Source organism: Nymphaea colorata, unplaced genomic scaffold (assembly GCF_008831285.2).
Source record: "Nymphaea colorata isolate Beijing-Zhang1983 unplaced genomic scaffold, ASM883128v2 scaffold0121, whole genome shotgun sequence".
In the NCBI taxonomy this organism is placed as follows: domain Eukaryota; kingdom Viridiplantae; phylum Streptophyta; class Magnoliopsida; order Nymphaeales; family Nymphaeaceae; genus Nymphaea; species Nymphaea colorata.
The window spans coordinates 22,146-28,722 of NW_022204627.1; positions in this window are offsets into that span (position 1 = coordinate 22,146).

Sequence of the window (6,577 nt, forward strand, 5' to 3'; positions counted from 1 at the left end):
TCATGCGACACTGGGAAAAAGTGGTCGCCAACCCGCCAGCACTCCCCGGCTGGCTCGCCTGCTACTACCTCAGCTACGCCCTCAGCTATCTGCCCATCATCGGAGTGGGAAAAGTGGTCGTCGCCAGGAGTTTCTCCTCCTATATGTTCGCGCTGGCAGCTACTGTCCTATACGGAGTTTCTAATCCGCTCTACGCGTCAACAACTGCCCCAACTGCTGCGCTGACTACCAATCCCTCCCTAGCCGGCAATATCTTCTGGCTGGCTGCAGCCATCATCTGGGCCGCCATCACCTTCAGCCAGCGTTTCGGCAAATGGAAGCCAAGCGGTTACGACTTCTTCTACTACCTGTTCGGAATCCATCTCTTCTACCTGGGCATCACCTGCTCCCTACAACTACCCATTCTCTACACAAACTCCACCTTCAATTGATCACCAGATGCATCATCACCATACATCATAAACTCTATCATTATATATATATACGGTCGGATGGAGGGCAAGGAACTCATAAAGGTGAAACCGCACGCCTACTTCACCTAACGATTCTTCAAGAAACTGGCCGAGCCCATCTCGGTGGTGGAGCCACTCACCAGCTTGTGTGGAGGATGTAGTCGCCACTGTATGCAGGGTACCTGGAGACCTTCAAGCAAGTGGTAAACAAGCTGAGCAAAAACAAATCCTCGCCGCTCCCGCTAGTCTTCGCCTCCATCGACACCATGGACCCCATCTCCAAAAACAAACAACTCCTCAGAGGAGTCTTCAAGGCCTTCGACACGCGAGGATTCAGTAGATTTGCACATATGAAGACAAAGTAGACGCGTGTGAGCTGTATTCTGCATGCCTGGCGCTGTCGAAGGGATCGTATGAAACCTACCTGAAGACCATAGTGGACGTCTTTGGCTTTTAGAATCCTGGCAGGATCAGCAGGCAATAGTTCTTCTTCTTCCTGGACTCCTTCTACCGAGCCTTGCCGAAGGTGCTAATCTCGCGGGACAAGGGAGAGACGAACGTTCGGCTGGACTTCAAGGACATCAACCGGTTCCTGGAGGGGCTTTTCGAGGAGGAGAAAACGGAAGTGGAGCGCAACTAGATCTACGAGTGAATGCTGGTTAACGCAGAGCGATGATGAAGGTCCCCGAGCTCAACGAGTTCCTCAAGTACGTCCAGAAGCGGTGCATGGGGTCCGCCGAGAGCTCCCGCAACGCAGCCATCGAACGCATCAAGATCGAAACCGAGGTCAGGAAGTGCCTCATTGATATGATTTTGGACATTCAACGCCTGCCCTCACAGGGCTGAATTTAAATTATTATGCACCATCGCCAGGCCGGCTTCATTCGCAACTACTCCAGCAAACAGATCCCGACTTTCCACCAGGAACCCTCAGAGTTCTCGTACTTTAGGCCCAAACCCAACAGGGATGATGCTGACGAGTTTAGTCCCTACAAGCTGGAGGAGAGAGAAGAGAAAAGACAGGTTCTCACCAAGCCGCCGCTGCCTCACAGCAGAAGCAAGGAAGCAGTTATCCCTGCGCATCTCAAGGAACAGCCTGCGAAGATGAAGGAAAAAGCACAGGGGTAGCAAGTGTACAATAGCTCAAGGAGCACATGGCTAGCTACGAAGAGAGGAAGGACAAGAGCAAGGAAAAATTGCAGGAAAACATCGGTCACATCCGCAACAAAATATAGCAGCTGGATTACGCTTTGAAGGAACTCAAGTCAAGCAAATCCACTGAAAAACTGAGACTTTAAGCCAAGGTGCAGAAGGAACTGTAGGCGGAACTCAGCAGCTCCTCTTCATCCTCTTCCGAAAGCGAAGAAGTGGTCGTAAACTCAATCCCATCCCCCAAGCTAAGCATAGAGAGGGCGAATCCCAAGAGAGACTCAACCTCGAGAAGGAGGAGCAAAGACAGCCAAACGTAAACATACGGCAATCGAACGAAAGATCCAACTCCTACTCGCAAAGGGAAAACATAGTCACATTTAATTCCCGCACATCCAACCATCCTCCCCTCCAGATCCGAGACTACTCCAGCTCCGAGGAATAGGAAGAGCAAATCCCAAAACAGCCCCACAACTAACCCAAATACAAGCAAGAACGCAGGAATTCACGCCAAAACGAGCGTGAGCATTAATACGAATAGGAGGAATAGGAATAGGAGGAAGATTCAAGCTACCTTCCCGAAAGGCGAGACAAGCACCCACCCGTCCAATCTAGCGCCAGTAGCTGCAAATCCAGCGCTAGGCAAAGGGAGTCTACAAGAACAAGGGAGGAGTTTGCTTCGATATCGACACCAAGCAGTTCACCCAACCCATCCCGCCTCCCAAATAGGAATATAAACCCAAAAAGCCAGCCAAAGTGGACAAGCGGTCGGAGGTCCTGCGACGGAGAGAGACGGCAAAGGCATATGACCGTATGACCAGAAAGGCCCTCTTCACAGCATACCAGTGACTCCTTACTAACTCATCATCTTTTCATCATCTCCTTTTTACCCTCCCAAATAATCTATATCCTTTTTAACCGTTAGGCAGCCAGTAATGTACTGGGTGGGTACGGATGCAAAAAGGTTGGGAAATAATAATAAAGATGTCACTTGGATTGGCTCTGGCTTTCTCTGAGTTTTTTGGCGGCATAGGTGGGATCGATTTCTGCGTTGGTGGGGTTGGTGCCTGACTTGACCTTCTTGATGTGGATGTGGTAGGCTATGGCTACGTGAAAGGATTGCCTCTTGAATGGCTTCAAGTCCTCCTTACCATCCTTGCCCTTTATGCTTCGCAACATTTGCTGACTGCGCGCCTTCTCCTCCTTAGGACGTGACTTACCATTCTGCGGTTCTAGGAGTTGCTTGGGGATGCCTAGTCCTTTGAGCATGTCTGGGGAGAGCGAGCTGATGTTGGGGTATGCGTTGCGGACATGTTAATTGAGCATTCCGTGGTACTGCAGATCCTGCTGCAGGTGCGAGGAGGAGGGCGGTTGGGTGCGTCCGCCCTGCGCGTTCTTCTTGCCTTCCGCCCTCCCCGCCTTGGACTACCCCGGCAGCACATCCTTGGCTCTCTTGCCCGCCATTCCCAGCGGTTTCTGACCAGTAGCTTCCCCGTTCTGGAGCAGGCCTCTCTTCGCGTCGGATTCGTTGGGGTTTAGGTTCTCGTTGGAGGAGCGTTCGATGAGCTATCCCTGATGGTGCTAGCGGATTTCTGCATAAAGAGAGAGGGACTCTGGTTGATGCTGAGGATGAATCTCTGAAGGAGCCGTGCGATTTGATTGATCTCGTTGGCATTCGAAGCCTTTTCCTTGATGACGGCATCATTACCTTTTGCTCAGCGGTCCTGGCGGACAGGAAGCCTCCGTAGTCAGCGTCCTAATTTATAGGCGAGGTACGTCGAACTGCATGTGTTTGGGCACTTTCTTGGTCCTTTCGCCCTTGCGTGTAGCCAACTCACTCATCCTTCCCTCCTGCAATTAATATCTAATAAACTTCCACCCACTTCCGCACACCTCCCCCGCCCGCCCGCCGCCCCCCGCCTCCTCCCCCTCCCGCCCACTCCCACAACGCCCCCTCCCTTTCTGGAATGCAAAATTAATCCATCAGAGCTCAGTCTCCACCAGATAGTTGAGCACGCTCTGCCGGTCTGATACAAGCGTGGAGTAACGTTTCCCCTTGTCGTGTGCCTGCTGTCCTCTGCTCGATATGCTCCTACATTCATCCTGCTCCACGTTCAGGATCAGTTTGCTCTTCAGCGGCGCCAGGGGAGGATGATGCTTGTTCTCACACCTCCCGAACGGAACAGGCCCGCTCAACAGCTAGTATGTGCCCTTAAGGTCCTCATTGGTGGTCTGCCTGCTGCGGAAGAGCCCGATGTGGTAGGTGAACAATTTGAAAACAGGCAGGAAGAAGAGTCCAGCCGCAGCAGTCAGGATGATCTCAAGCAGGTAGGACTGGACGGGGTAGCTGTTGAGCACGGTGAAGATCATCGCTAGGGAGATGCTGACGACCGCTGCCGCCAGCAGGCAGAGGAGGGAGATGAACAGGAAAAAGTAGCTAGGTTAGGAAGAAGTTACCGATAGTTGTACTTGCCGATGCAGACGCCCAGCCAGGGACAGTGGTGGTCGTACCGCTCCACGCAGTGGTTGCACACCTGGCAGTGGATGGTCCTCAGCGGCCGGTAGATGTAGCACTCCACGCAGTATTTCTGGTGCGTGTTCAGCCCACCACTGACGACCAAGTATTTGTGCTCAGCCACGTTGAGGTGGTTGACAGCGGGGATGCTGGCCTGCTGCTCGTCCCAGGCATACTTGTCCACGATTTGGGGAAGGATTCCGGGGTCTGTATAGACGCAGCGAAAGAGGGCGGCGAGGGCTGCAATTTGTAGAAGGACGAGAATGGGCGCGAGTACTGTCTGGTGGAAGCCTCGGTAGAAGAGGTCATAGGTGATGAGGAGAGAGGGAGCCTCGATGATGAGGACGGTCAGGAACACGGGGTAGATCGATGACCTATCTATGATGCAGGGGGCACTACCCAAACGGAAATATGCGGAAGTGACGACGGTTCCAAGTCATCAGCCGGATCATGTCGGTTCGCACCATCCCACAATCAATACAATATAATATCACCCATGGACGAATACTCCTTCAAAATCGCAGAGATATCACCCTAGTACCTACTCGCACTCAGCCGCCAAGTTGACACGCTCAGCAGGCATTACCAGCAATTGCGATTGGGCTCTCTGACTCAAGACTTTTCGAACACGCTAACGGCTGAGTTCAACGATTTGAGTCAATACCTTACCTCTACCACAACGACCCCGTCATGCGCGCAAGTTCTCTCTTCCGCTGCAGAGGCCACCTCTAGCTGTACACTCTCACCAAGGCGTCGCTGCTGATCGGCAGGGACAACGCTGAGCTCAGCGCCATCATCGACAACTGCATCGGGCAGCTGAGGGAAGTGCTCTCCAACAGCGAGGCACTGATACTGGAGGAGAGGAGATCGGAGAATCGGCTGCTGGAGTCGGAAAAGGACAAGGTTATTGCGCAACTGAGGAGGGAAGTGGGAATTAAACGCGAGTACACTGCAGATCTAGAGGAAAGAGTAAGGGAACTGGAAGATTAAAACTCGCAACTCTACTCCAAACTCATCACTGCAGCCAAACAAACCTCTGACTTCGCGATCCGCGGTTCGCCCGCCAAAATAAAGCACCTTCTCGCCACCACCCAACTCTCCTCTAGCGTCCTCTGAGTCCGCGCAAGAAGGTCTCAGTGCGCGGCTACGAGGAAGAGGTGATGGAGATCCTGGAGAGCAAGTTCCGCCAGGAGGGCATCAAGGAACGCCACGTCTCTCTCGACGAATACCTACACACCTACTTCACCATGAAGTACGGCAAGCCTCTAGCCGAGCAAAACGAAGCCTCCTTCCGCTAGGCTGTCAGCCTGCTGGCGCGCGCACAGTAACGCCATCTCTTCCTGCTCTTCCAGGCGATCCTGGAGGAGCAGTGCGAGGAAGCCTACTTCTTCGAGGACCGGCAGGCCCACGAGCGGGTCGCCAAGTGCATCAGGAGGTACCTGCAGGAGAAGTACGGGAGCCCCAGCACGAGCTGGAGCGACTGCTGGACTGGCGCAACTTCGACGAGAAGGGGACATCGCGCTGTCCGAGAGCGACCTGTAGCCGATCCTCTGCAACATCTACAAGTCCACCGAGATCACATCCCTGGAGGCCATCATCAGCGAGATGATTTCCTCCCGCCCCAACAACGAAAAAGGAGTCACCTGCCGCAGACTCCTCGGGGAAGTGCTCAACTACGAGCTCAGCAAGCACAACTACCGCGTGGAGCAGTGGTGAAGGAAGCCAAGAGGGCGGCAGACGGTAACAATACTCTCTCCTACGAGCAACTGCAGCAAGTAATGGTCAGGATCGTAAAGGACAAAATAGATATCCCCTGCTCATCCGCTACGCTGGAGACGCGCCGGGCAGGAGGTTCACGATTAGCGAGACGATCGAGGTTATCGAGCGCATCAGGAGGACCAAGATGCCAAGGGACTGATTTTTCATGATACATCTGCGATGATTGTCAAAGTGATTGAATAGCGGATGAAGTCTTCAGGAGGCAGGCTGTCCCTCCGCCAGCGCCAGCAGCCTAAACCGGATGTACTCGGCCTCCTGCTCGTTGAGTCTCGCCAGCAGCGACTCGATCCTCCTCACTCTTTCCTTCTGGGAATCAGTCAATTGCTTCTCCAGTGCTGCTAGACGCGTCTTATGGTGGCCCACTGCCTCTTTTTCGAGCCGAGCCACTTCCTGCTCCAGCTTGGTATATGCTTCGGGCGGCACTTTCTCCTTGATTTCAGACGCGGTGAGGAAAGCGGGAAGGGCGGCCTTGGCTTGTTCTCCGAAGGCCCTCCTGGGGATGCTTAGCAAACTGGCACAGCGTTGCAGTCTCGTCAACATAATGAGCACAATTATTATTCATCAAAGGCTGACATATTAGCTGATTGCATCCATATGAAGCTGAGGGGTTGGGGTTGGGGTTGGGGTTGGGGTTGGGGTTGGGTTGGGGTTGGGGTTGGGGTTGGGGTTGGGTTGGGTTGGG